Consider the following 22,428-nt stretch of genomic DNA (forward strand, 5'->3'; position numbering starts at 1 on the left):
AAAGCAGTTCCTTTTGACTGTATTGATTTAAATCAGCTTCCTGTTTCTTCCCACATGCTCTGTCCTTATTGTGAAAACTTGGGGTTCATTTAAGTGTATTTTCTCCAAGCATATATTTCCTTCTTTGTGACAACTGACGTTTATTAGTTTTTCACATATAGCAATGTAAAAGTTTCAAGGTTTGATTTCATACAGAATGTTAGTTTCCACGCTATCCAAATACACTGTAACAGAGAAAAAAAATATTCAAACAAACCTCCACAAAAAAGGAAAGAAGCTCAAAGTGGTGAAAGCTTGTGAGAATTATTTTTTGAGAAAAACATTGGAGTGAAAAAAAAACCAACCCACAAACGCTCTTCATTTCAGATTAGACTCTAGCACAGCTATAAAAGAAATGTGAACTGTAGAGCATTCTGGGTACTGGCATGAAAATAAGTATATTGAATTTTCTGCTTTGCCTGAGATTATCCACATTCATTACAGTCACAAGTTGGCTCCTAAATTGAAGTAGGTCAGGCCAGGTATATAGACAGTCAACACCAAGGTTTGCTGTGTTCAGATAACAAGTTTTAAAATAATTAGTTCAAAGGTGAATTTCAAACCTGTAAAAGGTTCCAGATTGATAATACCCATAAACAAAGCTTTCTAACTACAGAGCAACACTAGACAGATTGTTGGGACTCCGTAATAATAAAATAATAGGTATAGCACAGACGACAACAATTCAGTGTATCAATAAATAATTCTTAGCTCTTCTACAGCACTATCCACCTGACAATGCACAAATGTGGTGGGACACAAAAGGTCATTCCTTCGTGACATCTAAAATGCCACGGGATCCATTTCTTTCATGTAAGTGACATTTTCTGTAATCTCGCTTTCATTGTTCAGCATTTCTGATCATTTTCAACACATTTCCAAATTTATGTAGAACATATGTAATTTTGGGAGTAAAATGAATGGTGTCCATCATAATGAGAGAGACCTGGGAGGGTTGGCACTTTCCATCTTTGGAAATCAAAGAACGTCATTAAATGTGAGGTAAATATCTCCATTTTACAGAGTGGAAAACTGAGGCGCAGAGTGGTTCAGTGATTTGCCAAGATTACATAATACATTTATGGAAGACCCAGGAGTAGAACCCTTGTAAACCTGGCTCTTTACCTTACTCTTTAAGCAGAATATCATCACTTCTTATTGTTGAATGCTTAGATGACTTAACTGTTTGTTAAGAGAGAAAGTTACCATACTTTAGTGTTCATGCTCAACCAAACTCTAGGCTCTTTGCTGAGACTACTAATGAGAATGATTTTTCTTAGTATAGCTTGAAGGCAACACTTTAAGATGAACTGTAGAACTGTAGTTCCTAGTAAACAGATTAGGCTACAGACTGGTTTTCAGCTGGTATTGTCTCTGTCATTACTCTGCTTGGATCTCGGAACCTAAAGATAGAAGGCTTTGGATCCCATTACCATTCTCCTGACCCATCCATTCTCTAACTTTGTTTTGCAGTAAAGTCCTGATCCCTTTGAAGTCAATGGAAAAACTCCCATTAAGTTCAATGACACCAGGATTCCACCCTTTGTTTTTAAGTTCTGAGAAAATTTTCTGGGAGACGTTTCTGCCTTTGATTTTTCTGAAGGAGAGTACATCACAAAATGTCATGGTGTTGCAAACACACACTGTACTTATTTATAAAAGTTTGCCATACACGAGCTGCATTTCAGTTGCCTGATATTTCAACTGTTTTGGGCAAATAAGCATGAGAGTAATATAAAATACTGATAAAACGAAATGTCATTCATCATTCACTGTACGTAATGTTTTGCATGTTACAAAAAGCACCGGGCATAGAAATCTGTGTACTGAAGCCAACATTCATCTTCAAAAAATCAATGTGCTAAGCAATAATAACTAACCTGAAAGAAAAAAAAAGTGTACAGGTTCAGCTATGTTACATGAAGACAATGGTGCCAAAGAGATACAAAGGATCAGGCAAGGAATACTACTGTTGCTCTTTTAAATATACTTAAGGTTTTCTTATTGAAAATGATACTAAAATATGTTGTTCAGTTGAAATATTCTAAGTTATACCCAAATCATATAAAATCTACTCTGCATTTAATAACATGTACACTTTAGCAGCTCATGGGTTTACCTTCCTGTTAAATCTGTTCTATAAATTTTCTACAAAGATATAGGCAAAAAGAATCCCCAATAAAATAGCTAGAACATCCAAATCAAACAGTGATTTGCAGTGACATGGCTCAGGGAATAGAAGATGACTACTAGATTCTACGTACCATTATGCAAACCGGTCACAGCAAACATTAATGGTACTGCATTATCAATCAATGAAGGCATAAAGAGTTTTCAGCAGGAAAAAAAAAGGAAACTATTAAACCTTTTCATCAGTCCCCAAATTCTACCTTTCTCTCAGAACAGACCCAACGTCCTCTCTCTTTAATAACTACACAGCCCTTTCTCAGGCTCTCTCCACAGTAATTAGGACTTCTATATTCACAGAGCATCTTGTCTCCATTTTAACAGGCAAACAGGTGGATATTTTATTGATGTCCATGGTAGAGTTAATGGAAGCCAGCAAACAGGCTCCATTCCTCAACTCCACCTTCTCGGACAACCAGCTTCTGATAAGAGCCTTACTCATAATATTTCAGCACTTCACATTTTATTCTCGAATGGGAACCAGCCATGAAAAAGCATTTATTCAAATATATCAGAACCACAGAAAAGGCTTGGTTGAAGTTTATTTATAAAAAAGTGAGCAAAGGTATGGAGGAGTCTTTTTATTAACCTGAACGAGTTCATCCATTCATTGAATTTAAGATCCTTTCTACCCTAAAGTAAGGATAAACACTTAGAACTCAGTTCTGAGTGTAGGAGAAGACAAGTCTATCCACTGTCACGCTTACATTTTGCTTTGTCTCTAAGGTTACTACCATAAAAAGTAGAACAGACATAAGACCATTGGGGGAAAAAAAGCTTCAGGACTGATGACCTCAGAAAATGTATACTCTGCCCAGTTTGGACAAAGTAGGAAGAAGGGAAAGCCCCAGAATTAAAATTATCACAATATCAAAGAACAGAGGAGGAAACATCCTCCCTCATTTCTGACCATATTATTGTGCAGTACACCTAAAATAGTTACTGACAGGGCAAGGTAAGAATCCCATGATGCACTGCAGAGGACCAACCATAGGGGAGTAGTACAGCCAGAGAGCCCAACCCACAGAGGCAAATGGGGGTATTAGACACCTGAATTACAGCTTCCATGAGGCACTGTGACTGTTCAGATGAGCACAGATTAACGTTGGCCAGACCAAAACATACATATATATATATTTGGTTTTCAAAATGGGAAAATGATGGATTCATTTAGGCAAAATCCAAACAGCATCCACACTGTTCTGAGAGGGGTTAGCCTTCATAATCATGCAGGGAGATATCAGGGGACGGTCAGGGTTTAGCATTGCATTTGTGACAATGCAGATTGTCTACCTTTTCTGTGAGAGCATAGGGTGGAGAAGCATCTGTAGCTACGGTTACTGAAGACTGGAAGCGTCAGTATTTGCCAAGGAGCACATCTGCTGCCTGTATGTACACTGGGTGTAGCAGGCAAAGACTCTCTTTAATCATCCTGTATTTTTCCAGTGAAGAGTTTATTGAGAAGTGAACTTCCTCAGAAAAATTGTCTTTAAGCCAAAAGCAATATTTGAATTCTAGCTTAGTTTTATTATGCCAGGCTCTGGCAATGAATTTAATGCAAAATGCTGTGTGTAGATGTGCTAAGTAGACGATGTAGCCTGTTTGTTTTGGAAAGGTTTATTGAAAAAATATATAGCAGACTCTATGGAAAAGCTCTGAGGTAAGTTATAGAGAAATCTATTGAGATATAGAATTTTATTATAATGGCTTTCAAATTTGTTTACTGAATAATTGAATACCTTTAATTCTGGATTAGGTACCATGAACTATTGATCCTAAATGTTGCCCTAGTTATTTATATGGGCTTTAAAAATATTTATTTTTTTATTTTACTATCTTGAGTGATGCTTATGTATTATTTACAAATAAAAAGCTAGGGACAAGAGGCTTTTTGTAGAGCAGATGACGTCTAACTCATTGCAAAAGTTAGAGAGGATGCCTTGCCAATTAAATTGCAACCAAAAGTTTAATACTTTGAGCTTCCATGGCACGTATGATACTCTAGTTATATTTTGATTGCAGGTTCCTTCCTTAGAGGTTATTACCTCTCAGTTTCTTCTGAAGTAGTTTGGATTATATGAATACGGAACATAATGAATGTAAGTTACCTTTGGTCCCATAGGACGGTCTTAAAAGCAGGATGTTCTCTTTTTCTTTGCTTGATCTTCATGTTTGCACTTGCTTGAGAACAGCATCCAACTCATTTAAAGAAAGTATTTTTGTAACTGGAGGGACTGTTGCTATGGAAGAGCTGTAGACTACTTTCATGTCATTTTATGACAGGCAAATTTACTTCTTGGTACCAGTGGTTTCAATGACTTTACATTGGCTCTGCATGTCATATCAGGAAAAACATTCTGTCATGAAAAGATTCAGAAATAAACTTGGTGATACAGTTAATTCCAGTGTCTTAATGCGATCTATTAAAAGTAGCTATGATTTAAGGGAAATTAACAATCAGCTACAAAAAGGCTGTTCAAGCATCATGTGAATGACTGTCTCAAGAAAAATAATAATTGCAACATTTGCCATAACTAAGCATGAAATCAGAGACAACTGCAAATGCACAAATTCATGATGCTGTATATTAAAGTACTTTATGCTAGAAAGTGGACTTTAATTAGGACAATGCTGGTGTCAAATTTCTAATAAAATGTTTATAGACAAATGGAGATAATAGAACCATGGGAACTCTGGTAATATAAAAGCTGTTGTTAATTGCTAGAGATTTACATTTTGCATTAGTACAAAGTAATAAAATGCATAAAAATGATAAAGGGCTGCATACAATTTGTGTGTTCTTAAATTTGATTCACATTTGCAAATAAATGGTGTGTTCAGGTGATGTTAATTCAGTATCCTATGGTTCACAAAACCCTCACTAATTACCCTCATACTGAGTTAACTCAACGGGATTAATACTCACCTAAACACTTTTTTGTGATATTTTAATATTTATATGCACAGTTTCTCCGAGACCAAGGATTAGACTGTCCCATCTGCTGCTTCATTTGGAGGGGACCCAGGAACACAGAATCTATCTTAGTGGGACTGGAAGAGAAGGAGGGATTGCTGTTTCAAGAGGACCATTCCTTTCTTCCCTTTAACATGCAGGATCTCTTTCATTGGCTTTGGAGTACGGAACTAGCTACTCTTTGAGACGCCCATGGATTTCCAATCAGAAATCTGATAATGAGCTAGTGCTTGTCTTTAGTGAATGGCCTGCTCTCTCATCTGGGACCTTTGAGGGGCTGAAAAGCAAAGCCACTGTAACAAAAATCCCTCTTTGCACTGCACTACAGAGCTGTGCACAGAGCCACACCCTGCTGCAGCTACTCCAAGGGAATGGGCGAGCCCAAGCGACTTCTGCTGTCCCTCCTAAATACATGGGGTAAGGTCAGCCCAGGAGGAAAATAAAACCAATGACAAGTGGCTCATGTGCCCAAAACAGCTCAAAATTAGGGGAGGAAATGCAAAAATTCAAGGAAAAATGTTTCTTTCATATGCCAAATATGAAAAATAATCCACAAGAACCTTTTCTCCCCTCTGAAAACAATTTTTTATTCCATTTTATGGAAAGTTTCACAAACCCCAAAACAGGCACTTGGGGTGACAAGGGTCTGCTAGAGAAGGGATTCAGACTGGGGATTTGTCACAGCAAGCTATTCTGCAGCCTGTTTCCAGGGGAAAGAAAAAATGGAGCGAAGCCCCTTGCAGGGGGGGAGGGGTATTTATATTCAGCACAAAGATGTCTCTCTTTGGCATTTCTAACTGGTGCACCAGAGAGCTGAGCCAGGAAGCTGGGTCTATATTCACAGAGACCTGGGCACATCAAGGGGGGGGGACAGGGTAGTGAGTTGGGAGTTTGGGGAGTATGGCGACCATTCATGTCACTTCTCCCCCACCCCACCCCCCAAAATTTGTCCTGGAAGGTTGTAACATTCACACCAGCATGAGTTTCAAAACATCAGCTGTAGTTTCAGTCCAAATAACTTGCTCAGGTCCCTCTACGTCTATTCCACCATGAACCAGTTCTAGGTATTACTAATTACTACTACTACTACCACCGATAGGGACAGAGTGGCGGTAAAGAGAAGGCAGAAGCTGAGGCTCAGAATACCTCAGAAGCAGACCTGTTGTGACAGCAGTTCTGTCAGACGGCAATGTCTTTTCAGGAAGGTTGTATTCTCCAAGGGAGCTTTGTGGTACTTGGAAGGGAGTTGTGGATGGGCTTTTCACTCCCCCCACCCCATCCCTGTACACACACATCCCTGCTTTCTCATTAAAAACAGGTAGAAGAGCTCTTGGGTCACATGAATTGTATTCCTAGCTGCTGTATATATAATAATAATACCTAGATCTTATATAGTGCTTTACATCAGTAGGTCTCAAAGTACTGTACAGAGAAGGTAGGTATCATTATTCCTATTTTACAGATTGGAAAACTGAGGCACAGGAAGGTGAAGTGACTGTATGTGTTCTGTTATTTTGTTTGTACAATCTGATAAGATTAGCATTTACCAGTCCAATGCAGTTGGGATGTATTTCTTTTCACCTTCCATGGTGATTTTTCAGTCCTGTGAGCTAAGTAAAATAAGCTGTTTTGAATGGTAAATTTTCCCCTCCATTTACAATCCTCTATAAAGGACTAAGAATTGTAAAGCAACTTCAGTTCATTCAAAAAAGGCCTCTAAAACCAAACTGAGTGTGCTTTCAGAAGGTGGAGAAGGCTCGGAAACCCTGATACCTCACTCTGTTGTAAATAACAATTAGACATTTTTAACAAGTGTTGTTAATTCAGAAAGAAATAATTAACACTTGCACATTAAAGTGAAAAACACTTCTGAGATGAAGTTCATTTTATTAAGCCATTTCAAACACTAGATTTTATTACAACATGGAGTTTTCACTCCTTTAATTGAATTTCAGGCACTAAAAGCCTGGTAATTTGAATCCCTAAGTGATCTGTAAGGAAAGAGTTATGTCTATTTTTAACATGGTAGTAAACACACTAATGCCACACAACCATGGGCTAGATTATGGATTTAGCTCAGTGGGTAGTTGCTCTGTCCCAGGAGCAGGCCAGGGACTCCATGACTCAGTCACCGGTTGGGCCTTGGCTCTCCTTGCTCAAGGGACAAAGTAAGCTGCACTAGCCCTATTCCTGGTACAGCCTATGTCCTGCTCCACGATGTTTGAGTTGTCCTAGCTGGTACATTAGAATCAGTGCTCTGCCCACTCCCCAACTCTGCCCTCTTGGTGATGTGAGATAATTTCCCCATTTTATAACCCATGGTGCAGGTAGCCAGTTAAGGGAGGTACAGTGTGCTACCTTACATCTCCTTTCTCCCCTATGCAGTTTAATACTGCAAATCACAATTTGGCCTTCTAGTTGTAAAATTTTAATTTACATTTTAAGGTATTAAAATATGTCTTTACTTCAGTGGGGCAAAATTTCTCCAAACATTTTGTAACAAAAACGGCTTTAAAAAAAAAGTTTAATGTTTTTGTTGTATTGGATTTTTTCTATTAACTGCCCAAAAATTGAATACTGAAACTGTTTGTTTTTCAATTTCTCTCTCCCCCAACCCAACCTTTTTCTGTGCCTGTTCTCTTTTTTGTCCAGAGAAGGGAGGTGAACAGGGGAAGGGAGTGAAAGAGGACACATAAATAAACAATGAAAACTAAAAAATTTTCTCATTTGGTTTTTCAATGAAAGGTCAAATAAAAAAAAGGAAAATTTTGAAGAAAAAAAATTCCAGTGGAAAACAATTAACATTTTTGCTAGCTCTAGTCTTTGTCTGATACTTATATCAAAGTTACAATTTACTGTAAACAAGCTTTTTTTGTTTGTTTGTTTTCATATTGAATCTTGTATATATAACAAAAGTTCCTTTAGTGGAAGTTTGACCAAATGAGGATGGTAGTGTTGAACCCAAAAGTGTGTGTCTGTTTAATTAGGAAATAAGTATTTAGATGGTAGGAAAACAGATCGCATTAGTAAATTTATTATTCTGTAACACAAGCAAGTACAATCATATGGAAGCCCAAAATCCATATAGTCATTGAAAATCTCATAGCCCCTTTTGCAAGAGCAAGAGTGTTCATCGTAGTTTCCAGGCCAGAGATCTAATGAAGTGATTATATTCTAAATTATCCTTGCAGTTTCAGATGGGTAGATGGAGCCACTAGCAGAATCTGACCACAAAGCGCATGTCCCATTATGGGAGGGGCATGTCCCATAGTATAAGGGGATTATCCTGTAGCACAGAACAGCATACTGCGTCCTATAGCATGACCCCTGTTGGCAGTGTAGGGAGCATGGTGATCATAAAGAGAATATCTGAGATGCCCTAGGCTTCACTCATCCTCAGTTTCCATTTCAGCTAATGGGGACATTAGCAACTTGGGTGAGCAGATGAGCAGAGCTTCGGGTGAGCACTAAGATGTGCTTACTGTATACCACTATTGAACAAATACACATCCTGAGCTGCACCATGTACATTTCGGTTGAGCACATTGATTTGGCATGATATTCTTTTTTGCTGTCCTGATATATCTTATAGTGCTGCTGTGTGCTTTTAACTAGCTGGCATGTTTTCCTAGGAAATAATGGCAACTGTGAAATGACAGCTACTTCATAATCCCTTACACTCTCAGGAATTATTTTGTGATAACAGGGAAGATTTATGAGTGTTACTGTCTGTAGCAATCTGGCAAAAACCACAGAAATAGAGTTTCAGTAAAATGAGTGGCTGGAAAATGCCAGTGTAATGCTGACAGACCCTGGTCGTCGGCAGGCAGGATTGAACCTGGGACCTCAGTGCATGAGCCTCTACCGCATGAGCTAAAAGCCAACTGGCTCTTAGCTAAGGCTGTTGAGCAGACTCATTTGATCTCTCTCTCTAAGTAGTCTCGGTGCCACTAGATGGGACAGAACACCACACCCAGGAGGCATGTGGGTTACACCAGGATATGTGGAGATTCACAAGCTATACCAACAGTAAGGAAGTAAATTTAATCCTTAAAATAAATCTGTATAATTTCCAAACAAGTAAACACAGTTCATGTTCTGTTTAGCATGCAATATCTTTGGCCTGCCAATACTTGGGCACAAGTCTAAGGAGTTACTGTCAGTACAGAATGTACTATACATAGTAAAATTAATCCTTCTGTCAGCCCAGTGTGAAATCAACAGTATTGAAAAGCCATGAGGATGCCATAGTGTATAGTACAATGAAGCATACAAAAGGCTGGCAAGATAAAAAGAAGTTATCCTGATTCTTATGTTATGCAAGAGTAGCCAAAAATCAATTAGTGTAGTTATTAGAATTAAAGATTATTGATGACAATAAGGGAGCTAGACAAGGGAGATATTTTCTATCCACAAAAACAACAAGGAGTCTGGTGGCACCTTAAAGACTAACAGATTTATTTGGGCATAAACTTTCGTGGGTAAAAAACCTCACTTCTCCAGATGCATTCTATCCAGGCTACCATTTGACAACAGAATATTTACATGCCTACAGTTACTAAGTAACAAATATATACCCCAAATGCTGTGATCCTTAGTCCTAAAGACAACTCAGTAGGCTTCAAAGAGTTTTGCTGGATGAAGGACTGCAAGATTTGCCCCTTAGCTTTCAAATGATGAAACTCTCAAATATTCTTGATGATGCAAAGTCAAGGAAATGGTAAAGCATAGATTATTAGGGTTGGAAAGGACCTCAGGAGATCATCTAGTCCAACCCCTTGCTCAAAGCAAGACCAATCCCCAAATGGCCTCCTCAAGGATTGAACTCACAACCCTAGGTTTAGCAGGCCAATGTTCAAACGGCTGAGCTGAGCTATCCCTCCCCCTAATAAAAGCTCTTTGAAGGATTAATTGTAAAATACTTTACACTAATTGTTGCTTATGAAGTAATGACCTTCAGCATAAACAGAACTGTTGAGATGTCTTGTTTAGCCAAAGTCACGTCAATAGAAATAGAACTAATGGGGAGCAACATCAGAAATAGTCAATAATCAACATGGTTTCTGCCAGAATATGAAAAAAGTTGTTACATCTATCAAAGTAGGCATATGGTGGTGAAGTATAAGAAATAATCATTTTGGGCTAAGCTGTGGCTTAGCTACCAGGCCTGAGAAGGGACAGCATGTAGCTGCAGTGCTCTAGGAACAGTTCCGAAACCAGATTATGCAGCCACAGAATCACCCTGGTCCCTCACTTAAACTGAAGGGTGGTTAGAGAAATAATATAGAGGCCAGTCTGTGTTGGCTGGTGTGCAGAAAGACGAGAGCCAACACTCCACCCACTTCCCACCCACATCATGAGAGAGGGATTCGTTAGTGACCCTGTGAAAGCTGTTCCACAAAGAGGCATCCGTAGGATTGAGCAGGGAGAGAGAGAGGACATGATGCCAGCTGATTCCCTACTACCTCCTTCTGCAAAGAGAGATCCAGATACACAGGTCACCTCTGTAAAAGGCAAGTTAGTAGCAACATCATTGTGAAAATGACCAAATATAAACTACATAAAATAGATGCACAATTAAAAGAGAATTTGTTAGCAAACAATTCTTTTCTTTGTCTTCACTCTCACATTTTCCAGGGAACACCTGGACATTGTTACTACTGTTTTTTGGATACTACATGTATTGTGCACTCTGAATCATAAACAACGTATAAATGAAAGAAAATTAAAAGCCAAAGCTTTCTTCCTGTCAAATGTCAGGTATGTAAGAAATAAACAGAGCGAACTAAAGGTGAGGTTAGGAGCCTGATCCAAAGCCCACTGAAAGCAAGAGAGTCTTTGCAGTGTGCTTTGGCAAGCATTACAGAAACATGTTTTAGGACAAATTATAAGATTGGAATAGGAACAGTGAAGGATATGATCTCGGAATAGAAAAAGAAAAAAGGATGTAGGGTATAGTGTTCCAATTATCAAGATAATTTATATCAGTCATGATGTGACTGATCAATAGCAATGACACTATATCAGTGATGCTACATACGTTCTTACAAGTGAGAAATGGAATGAAGGAGCTGAAGATGATTCTTGATTGCCAAGTCAGAAGAAATGGCAAAGATGAAACATTTGTATGGTGAAGATGATAAAGACATCAAAATCCAGATCTAGGGTGGTGGGAGATTTATGTCAATACTCATAACAGGGAATATCAATTAAAATAATCTGATGTAGAGGATAATTTCTTACTCCACAACACTGAGACCACAACTAGAAATGAGGCAATTTTAGATTTGGTGCTGATCAGTAAAGAGGAATTAATTATTAAAGCTGGTTGAGAATTTTCTGAAGAAACATTTTGTCACAAAATGCTGATGAACTGAAACAGTTTTCCAGATCCAGGATGGAATTTCTGAATAAGAGATGAAAACCCAGAATAGGCAGGGCACTCACATGTGCTGCAAGAAACCCACATTCAACTCCCTCCTCTGCCTGATTCAGAACAGGGACGTGAACCGCTCTCCTGCATCTCAGGGGAGGGCCCTCACTACTAAGCTACTGATTTTGGTGGGGCTCTTTGCTTTTTACAAGCATTTCCATCCTGGGCCTGAAAATCCTTCATGATGAACATATCATCAAAAAACAACAGAATGGTTTTAAGAGGGATTTTGAATCTGGGTCTCCCACCTCCCTGGTGAGTGCCCTACCCACTGGGCTAGAGAGTCAGTCTCTCGCTTTGGCCCACTGGATATTTAATTATTTATACAAGATAGAATGACTCTAATGGGAGTGTGGGAGAGAGAGAGAGTGAGAGAGCGCAAGCTTGTGCACCTGAGTCTTATTTTATAATCCAGTGGATAGGAGTGTGGCTTTTTTCTGCATTTTTCAACCACTTCTGGATGTGGAGGTTCAAGGGAATCATTGAGCGAGTCACTATAGAGGATAATGGTATTCTAGAATGTGTTTACAGGGGTCTCTTGTGTAGGACAAGAGCAGAAGTATTGTCTCTATGTGCAGTTTTAAGCACCTCTTTGTAAAAAGTGATAGAACTTCCATCATATCCATGGAAGACTCTTTCACAATCTAATAAGTACCTCCATTAGGAAATCACTGGTTGCCAGCCAAAATTTCCCTTTTTTAACATTTTATCATATTAATCATTGTTATTTTTTGGTTTACCATCAACAATTATTTTCCATCCTTGAGATTTAAATTGCTTTTATCTACCTTGCAACTCTATGATTATATCACAATGTGTTGGTTCATTCAGTCCAAATATTATCCATTGGGCTGAAATGGATAATGACTTAATTTTGCTTGGGAAGTTTAAATTTAGTAAAGCAAACTGGGCACCCCTGTAGCTATTGGAACCCCACCAGCATAGTAGGTGTGGTTTTTTTTTTCGCTTTGAAATTTTAGAGAAATTGGAGCTGATCTCTAGAAATCCGGGGAGGGGAGAAAAGGCCACAACAAAGGATTTGTGAGGCCATGGCAGAGTTTATGTTGGTAACTGAACATTTGGAGTGACTGGAGAAGTTAGCGCGGATGTCTCATGCAGACCCGTGCAATGTTTATTTATTTATTTATTTCAAAAAAAGTTTATTCTCTGAAAGATGGAGTTTGGGGTCAACCAAAACTGTTCACAAATTTGATGAATAGTTTTGGCCAAAAAAAATTCCCCAAAAGTCAAATTGAAATGTTTTGACATTTTAAAAATTAAATATTTTGAATTTTCATTTCAAAATGTTGTCTTGTTTCAAAATTTAGCTACATTTAACTTTTTATAAAAGGGATAAAATACCCTAGAACAAAATTTCATTTCATGTCAAATGAAGCATTCTGTTCAAACTGGACAGAAAAAAATCAAAAAGTTGTAAATTTTGGGAAAACCCAAAATGATTTTTTAAAAATTTTTCACTTCAGCCACCAAATCAAAAACACAATGATTTGCCTCACAAATCCTACGAATTCTGTATTATGCAGAACTAATGATGGTTTGCTAGAGACTTCTGCGTTGTAAATAAAGTGGAAGAGTTTCATGTCAGTAATTGGGTAGCACAGAGTTATTGAGAAATGGGCTAAGACGGCATGCTAACATGTATGTAAGCTCTTGCACAATGCACATACCTGAAAGCAGTACAAAGTTATAACTTGTCTATGATGGCCTATTTAGATAGTCAATGAAAAGATGGTGTAAAACAGAGATAACTGATTCCAATTTTATATGTTCAGGTTTCTGTCAAGGAAGTGAGCTGAAATCCATCATTCCGTTTGCAGTGACAGCTTGGTGAAACAGGAGCAGAGTTTGGGGTTTAATTCCTTCATAAAACTTGTTATAAAGCTGTTATTTTGAATTATCAAGATTAAGAACAGAGACTCACTAAAGATCACACTTGGGGCCAAGTACTTCCTGGAAGAAGGAGTGGGCAGGAGATAAGAAGAAATGGCAGCATATTCTAGTGCTGCTAAGAAACACTACAACTGTATATGGCATAACATCTTCTGGGTGTGGTATAGAGAGCTCTATGATATTTCCAGCACAACCATATTTGATGTACAGGGAAGGCAGGGCTGTGACACTACCTAGAAGCCCTTGAGGCCAAGCAGTGCTTCCTGGAATCTGCTTCGCCTTGTGCAATGGAGTGTTGGAGTCAAATTGCAAGTTCTTTCTGCATGGAGTGTGGAAAAAAGACTCATTGTACTTTGCCCTAAAATCAGACCCACTGTGCAACTCCACTGAAATGAAGTCACTCGTATGTCAGAAGTTAGCAGCCAACTGGCACACAGTTTGCACTTCTGAAGACTGCATGCTCAGATTTATGGTGATATTTTTCTTCTTGTCTTGGATTAGAAAGCAGCTTCCCTTTAATGTATTAGCATACAGTTGAATAAAACCGTGTACAAGAGGCAATGTGTTATAGTTATTGATGACGGTAGCCTATTACCCTTAAAATGAAAAACACTCAGGAAGAATTTAAAAATCAAAGTAGTTGGATACTTCAGGATACTTGAGAGCACCAGACATAAGAGCATATTCAATATTCCTAATGCTAAATGAGTACAATACTATACTGAGAACAATACATAAACTGTACATTTTGCCTGACAAGTAGCGTGCTTATGTCACCACCTGATCCTGCAGACACCTAGGCATGTTTAACTTTGCACATATGGGTAACCATGTGGGCTCTGCAAGTAAACTGCATATGTATGTTTGCCGGAGCAGGGACATAGCTGGCATAAGATATCTTGTTCCATCTTTCCTACAGATCTAAGTCCAAATTTCATACAAGAAGTGCTGAGAAATATCTGTGTCCATAGAATGTAATCTGGGTGCACAGAACAGAGAGAATGGAAAAGGGTGGTGGCAGAAATGAAGGTATGATTTCCCCACTTAGCTGTATTCTTTTCTCTTTTTCAGCTGGAAACACTGAGGGAGCAGGACCATTCCCCTCTACTTTAACACAGGAAAAGTTCTGTGACCAATATAAGCAAAGTAGAACCTCTAGAAAACTCCTTTAAGGGTAATAAAAATAACATAAGATTGGTCCAACTGCTTTCTCCTTTCAGTGATGATATTGTAGAATCACTTGTATATGTTTATTCCTTTTTCAAGATTCTAAGAGTGAACAAATTATGCTATCATTTAATTTGCCGTTATTTTACAGTCCATTTGTTCCATGTTTGTTGTTGCCCACACATGGGAGATTTTGAGAGACTGGCTTTTAGTGCCAAAAATGCAAAGAATAGCAACCTACCTGACTTTTCAATGAATTCACTGGCTTCCCTTCCTCCCTCTCCCCCCCTCCCCGTTCTTTTATTTATTTATTTTTGCTGTGTTACACAAGAAAGAATGTATAAATACATTACCATTTCCATATGGTATCAATATTTCATTGACTGAACACTTCTAAAGAGATTTTGCAAAAAACTTTCTTAAAACCAGAGCATATCCTGGTCAGTGGAGTAAAATTCATGATTTATTTATTTATAAATCAAACTGAGAATGTCACCTGGAAAATTCAGCTTTGAAATGATTCTTAAAACAGCTGTTTGCCTCAACTTTTTGGTGCTGATAGTCTCTTTAGAGGGTCCATGTGAGTAGGCTGGCAGAGGTTCTCTATTTGGGGGAGCATAATGCCCCCCGTGTATTTAGTTGCAGAGAGTGCCCTCTTTCCATGTTACACATCTGTGTCAGGCCATCTACAGTGTGGCCCTTCGTGTAGGACAACTGGAGGTCATTAGTTGTTTATCAAAACGGAATAGGGTTTCCTGCCAGTTCTTGGAAAGGAAAAGGTGTTGCTTTCCATTTTCCTTCTTTCGATGTTGGTTGGCAGGACTTTAAGAGAGCCTGGCTGCTTTAAAAACAAATGACCCTGCTTAATTATAAAAATAAATAAATCATAAAAATCACTGATATTTAACAAAATTTACAGATTTATTATTTGTTCCTGATAAGGCAGTTTAAGAAATGAGTTGTTATATGTCAATATGGTTTCTGTTAGTGGCCAGTCAATACCTTGGACTAATGAAAATGTTTGCTGGACAGGTTGCCTATCAGGCTTCTTACCATATCAGCACAGGTATGGCCCAGTGTATAAATTTAATTGTCTTTTTTAAATTATGAGCTCCTCAAAGCACAGATTGGGTCAATGTTTTATAGTGCTAAATATACTTTTGATCCTTAAAAATAATAATAATAATGTTTGCCAGTTACTTCCATTTGAAGCACACCCTCTAACTCATGACTGATGTGGAGAATATAAGTACTGTTAAATTAGCAGCCATTAGCTCATCTTAGCTTGTGCTGAGCACCTGTTTCAGTGCTTTATTTTTAAAAAGCTGTAACTAGATAAGGTGGTTTCTCTTAATAGATGCAGGGAGGGAAACTCCTGAACTTAGTCTCAGAAGAGCCTATATTTTCCTTGTAAATATTCTGTTGATTAAGAAATCTTGAAAGATGTATCCAAGAAGATCCCATTGGAATATAATTAAAAATTGTAACATTTCTAACAAATTAATTTTGATGTCTTGAGAAGAGGGTTTCCTGGAGCATTTTTAGAATACTGTGCAGCAAAGAATAGGTGGAGATTTCCTTTGAAAGCCATTATCCACTTTCATCACATTTCTATTTGAGTTATGCATGATGCAAATCCCTGGATTAGATCATTTTATAATGTAAAGTAAACAATTCTATAACGGTATTTGCCAGTTATATGCATGCAACAGCTGAAAATAAATTAGTGCAACTTAAGATACCATTAACAAATCCTCTAACACTTCTTGCCTTGGAAGGGGAAAAGCTCTTCTCAAGCGGTCTAAAATGTGAAAAAGTTACTTTTTTGACAGGATGAGGAACAAATAAGTTAATTAAATATAACACGCCAACTGGATACATATATTTCTATTTTAGATACAAGTTCTAGTAAACGGGATTTCTTTGGAGAGGTAAAATGGGGACCAACAACAATAGAATAGAAAACAAAATCCAACAGTTATAATGAAATTATATAAAGTTAATTTATCTTCTTTGCAAAAGGAACTGGAGCGCAGTTACATATACACTATAGGAGGGGAAGATGAGGGAAGAAAATAGGATTGTTTTGCTTTCTTTATGACTGTATCTGACATTTTCTCACCTGATTGCTCTTTGTGTTTGAGTTTTTGTGCTGATAATTTAACATTTTGTTTAGCTTGGCTGCTTGACTGTTTTGTCTGTTCCTTGGCACTCTCAATTCAGACTTTGCCTGCTTTTTCTTATCTGGAATCTTTACACTTCCTTTTTTTTTTTTTAAAGAAATATGTCAACTACATAGGGTGTGGCACATTTACATTCACCAGTACAAGAATGCATATTGAGAGAGGTAATGAAGTTCAAATGCTGCAAAAGGTTCAAACACCTGAACTCAATTTCAACAAAAAGGTTCACAGACTCCAGCTTTCCTGATACTGCTAAGCTTAGGAGGCAAAGACAGTGCCTGTGGCAGGAGGCAAACAAAGGGACACTCACTCACTGAGGGACAGATTCTGATACCCTTACTCACATTGAATAGAACAGTACTCCATGAACCGTAGTCCCACTGAATTCTTATGGATAAGGTGCTACTGAACCTGAGTAAGGGTATATCAATCTGACACTAAATTAGTAGACCTGAAGCACCTCACAGAGGTGAAATATGTGAGCACTCGGGTTTAAATGAGAGACTACTTTTTTATTATAAACACTCCTTCACTTATACAAAACATGCTTGCTAACACCCTAGCTTTGCAAATACTTACATACATGCTTTACTTTAAATATGTGAATAGTCCCATAGAAATAAACCAAGTTCAGATCAGAGTTTGCACCTGAAACCTATTTACTATGAGTCCAATCTGAACAGCTTTGAGCCTTGGGGTAACTAAGATTTAGACCCAGACTTTGAAACACTACATTTGGGAATATTCACGCTTGTGGTTCAGCTTGTTATAGGAGGCACAAAGCCTGAATCCAGGTCTCAGATCTAGAGTTTTCTTTCATGCCTCCCTACAAATAAGTCTACAAAAATCAATTAAAATAGAAGTTATCTTACACCAAGAAAAAAGGATCTAGTATAACACATCTAGTGGAACAGAAAGCTTTTAAAAGAGAGACCTTTAGGACAATGGAACAGACTGCCTAGGGAAGTCATGGAATTGCCTTCACTGTGGAGGTTTTCAAAGAGAAGCTGGAGAGCCATCTGTCTTGGATGGTTTAGACACAAAAAAATCCTGCAACTTAGCATGGGGTTAGACTTGCGGTCCCCTCTGACCCTACAGTTCTATGATTCTATCTTTCTTGTGACATGGACTTCTCCTGTCAGTGGATCATCCCTTCCCCTTTGTTTCTACTTCTGAAGTATGTATGTTTTTGTGTGTCTTTTAAATGATTAAAAGTCTTGCTGTAATAACTGGGAAATGTGTTAACCCTGTTGTCAGCTGACCTAATTAATGTGAAAGTGTGACCGGATCCTACATAGGGTGTGTTTTCCCAGGTGAGTCTTAGGATAGAACCACTCACTTTAATGACAGAACTAAACCAGGTGTCTTTGTGAAAGCTGGTTTAAGCAGTTCACAATTTTGGGTGGAAAATAAAGCATGTCAGAGCACCTACAACAAATGAATAAAAAAATAAAAGCCTCAGCAGAGCAGCTTGGAGTAGGGATGAGTCTAGCAAATGAACCCCCTGTACCTGTGCAGAAGCCGATTGAAATCTCTATGTGGAAGTAGGAGTCAGCCTGTGTGGAGCTCATATTCAGCTCCAAAATAAGTTCACGATTAAAGGCAAATCCTCTATATTGAGCATCTGCATTTGGAAAGAAGGAAAAATGGTTAAGCTTAACATAGGTGTGAGCCTCTGTTAGAACCCTGGCAGACACTCTGCTAGCTACATGGATCTTCCTGTGCTGGAGTAAAGTTAAATGCACTTAAAAATAATCTGAATAATCAGGAAAGAAATTATAATGAGCTGTGATCTCTGAGATCACATTTTTCCCCTGTTGAATTGATATCCCACTTTAAGAGTATGATCATAATTGCTCAAGTCATTTGTTGAGATGATTTTTTACCGCATTTGCCCTGTCAGTTATAATTAGAAGTGTTAACATGGAGAATAGTCACATACTACTGCTTCTGCCTAGATCATGCAAATAGCTACCAGGAATTGGAATTAGATAGTAGCTGAAATGTCACAACTGCTTCAGGTGAATTAGGAGATGCTAAGACATGTGGTTATAATGTTATGTAATGCTCAGATAAATCTGAATCCCAATTATGTAGACTCTACTGTGCTACAAATCCCAGACTTATAATGGCTAAGCAGGTCATCAGATGGCTTAGAATAGCTGAGAGGAGAGTATGTTTTGTGTAGGGCAATAGGCTGATGAGAGATTAGAGTTCAGAAATGTTTAAAGTGGAATAAAGGCAGTTCACTCCAGAGTGGAAAACGTGTGGGCTGTTTGGTGCTGAACTGTGAACTAGAAAGACAGGTGGTGTAATGGCAATGCAACCAAATGCAGTGAATGATGTGGCTCAAATCCATACATATAAATAAGTCCAGGGCCGCCCAGAGGATTCAGGGGGCCTGGGGCAAGGTGGGGGAGCTGTGGTGCTTGTACTACCTGCTGGCGGTCTGAGTCTTCGGCGCCATTTCGGTGGCAGGGGGCCTTCAGTCGCTTTGCGTCTTCGGCAGCACTGAAGGGCCCCCCGCCGCCGAAATGCCGCTGAAGACGTGGAGCGACTGAAGGGCCCTCTGCTGCCAAAATGCCACCAAAGACCCAGACTGCCGTCGGGCCAGGGCTCACGGGGTATTTTGGCGGCGGGGGCCCTTCAGTCGCTCCGCGTCTTCAGCAGCATTAAAGGCCCCACCACCACCGAAATGCCGCTGAAGACCTGGAGCGCTGCCGGGCCAGGGCTCATGGGGTTCTGCTGGGCTCGGGGCCTGGGGCAAATTGCCCCACTTGCCCCCCCCCTTCTGGGCGGCCCTGGATAAGTCATAGCCATATATGATATGATATGCCATGTACTCACCAAATAGAAGTACTAAGCTGAGAGCTACATGCACCTGGTGTCCAACTGACAACAGGACACCTACAAGGGAATCATCAAGCAGCTGACAAGACACCATAAAAGCAAAATGATTATGGTTATGAATTTCAGCTGAGCTTCAAACCAGTCTCAAATACCATGGACACAATTTTGCACTCACAGTTGCAGGCACAATTATTCACACTACTCCCGGTTAGAATTCTAACCACCTGACTTACAGCAGCAGAAGAAATGAATTGCACCGCTTGTGCAATTGTGACTGCTTCCTGAAAATTTAGACCTAAAAGTTTCTGTCATGTTCAGTCTTCTCCAGGAAGGAAAAACACAGCAGGAAACAATACTCACAGTATCAAGGTATTATCATAAATAACTCATCTTTGGCACCTTAAGCATCCTTTTTTCCTAATCGGCAGCATAAATCAACCAGGCCCTTGGCTTCTAGAAGCATGAAAAAGGGAAATAAGTTAAAGTTCTTTACTTCAGGAAGTAACTGAGCAAACCTCTCTCACAGAGAGGGAAATAAGTAAGGTGCACTTAAGTGGGAGTGGAACGCACAACTGAAGGCAGGATTGTTCCCTAAGAGGGGGAAGAGCTGATCTGCACAGGCAGTGGTGGCTGGAGGTATGTTTTTGTCAGGCATAGTGCCTTTGGGAGAGCTGAGGCTGGGATGTCATGTGTGCACATGTTCAGTAGCAGTTGGTAAACCTTGGAAAACTTGTAGCCAGAACTCCTTCAATACTGCTGTGTTGGGATGGGGTGGAGTGGGTCTGGGAGTAAAGCCCCTTTCCTGATTAGATCTCTCGATTCTGGGCCAGTTTGGAGTGCTAGTGCTCCACAACACAGCTGTGCTAGTGAACAACGAAGGGCTTCCTGTGCCCATTCTTTAGTATTCCCAGATGGGAACAGACAAAGGGTCTGGGTGTAATGCCATTGACTTCAGTTGGACTTTAGATCAGGACAATAGTTTGATCCTAAATCTTTATCCATCCAACACCAGGAATGTAATACAGATTTGACTGATGTTCTGGAGATGACAGTTCACATATAAACTCTTATCTCCCAGAATTCTAGCAGTTTCTTTGAAAGGTGTTTGTTTTTACAAAGCATTGCTAATGTTGGTTCTGATGATACTCACTCATAAAGCCATGCTGTTGTTAAGTGACTAAATAAATAAAATCATTTTTTGCAAGAGAGGCGCTAGCTTGTTATCCTGGCCAGATTCAAATTTGGGTAATTACCTTCTGCCCCTGCAGTTTAAATAGCATATCCATGTCTGTATTACTTGTCCTAAAATTGTTATTCCAGTTTCCTGTGCTCTAGTTCAACAGCTGGTACTTTCCACCACAGAAAAGGCTGCTTTTAAGTCATGAGTGAGCTAGTTTTACATAGATCAATAGAGAGTTAGCTAGATAGATTGATAGGTAGAGTAAAACACATTGGAATCCTTTGAGATGAACAAGCTACATGAGCCTAAGTTATTTTTGTTTATGTCAATCCTTACAATGAATATGACAAGATAGTCACATTTAATATGCTGTTTGGCAGTCATTGTTTTATAAAGATTACCATATGGTATGTGTTCAGCAGCTGAGCTATCTCATATAACAATGTAACGTTGACAGCATATGAGTGTTTGATGTTCATTTTATTTGGGGCTGTAGTGAGATCATGATGCCAGGTTAATTAAAACACTACAAAGAATTCTGCACGATGGGCTGATGCTGAAACAGGATGATGTGTCAGTTTTCAGTGAGTGAAATAACCATAGATGGTAATTATTTGCTGTTGGTTTGTAGAGAGAAACCAAGTATATTGCATGCTTTGGAAAACATCTCCAGAGCTAATAACAAAGATTAACTACCTGTTAAATTTGTTCCAAATTAGGCAGCAAAAACAACAGTGTTCAGAACACAGGCATATAACAGGTCATGGGGAGCAGCATACATGAATAAAAAACACAGAAGTATATTTCTGTCAGGGCTAGTGTTCTTTAACTCAGCAATATCGCCACTGATAACTTGAATTTTAAAGTGCTCTCCTACCCGAAGCTGGAGCACAAGCTATTAAAAATCACAAACATCTACATTAGTGAATTCTATTAATAATAAAATACTCAGAGGAAGGTGAAACCTGCCTATACTGTTACTGCTAATATTCCCTAAGCAAAATTCCTTCCATAGCCCCAAACTTGGCATTCATTTTAACTCAGTAGGCTCAGTTCATCATTGTGTTACTCCAGTTTTATGCTGGTATAACTCCTTTAATTTGAATAGACTTGCTCCAATAGAAAACTGAAGTCAGTTAGTGGTGAATCAGAGCCAGTATATTAAGAAAGAATCACCAAAGTTAAGATCTCTCACTAGTGATACAGATCGTGCCTTTTTGGTAGCAATACCAAAAGAAACCGGAATGACATTTCAGATTCTGATTCTCATGTGAAAAGTACAGAGATATGATAATCATTTGGCACCTAATATAAACCAGGAAAGTACCTTGCAGATGAAGCATGATATTATTAAACCACTTCATAAAATATTGGGGCCCTTTATACCATGACCTTGCAATTTGTGTAATCATTCATACTTGTGCAAATGCTACCATGTCATATTGGTGGTGTTTTACTGGTGTAAATGACAGCACAAGATACAGGCCAATGAAAAAAATCAAGC

The 22,428-nt window shown here is 38.8% G+C and overlaps 1 long non-coding RNA gene across 2 annotated transcripts in view; it reads right to left on the reverse strand.

Moving 5' to 3' along the window:
- LOC123371768 overlaps positions 1–22,428 on the reverse strand; it is a 122,176-nt gene that overhangs the window by 93,399 nt on the left and 6,349 nt on the right. For both annotated transcript variants that reach the window (XR_006579949.1, XR_006579950.1), the window contains exon 2: positions 4,335–4,583. This is a non-coding gene — a long non-coding RNA (uncharacterized LOC123371768). The remainder of the gene's footprint in view (positions 1–4,334; positions 4,584–22,428) is intronic.

This window comes from Mauremys mutica, chromosome 5, assembly GCF_020497125.1.
Source record: "Mauremys mutica isolate MM-2020 ecotype Southern chromosome 5, ASM2049712v1, whole genome shotgun sequence".
Classification (NCBI taxonomy): Eukaryota; Metazoa; Chordata; order Testudines; family Geoemydidae; genus Mauremys; species Mauremys mutica.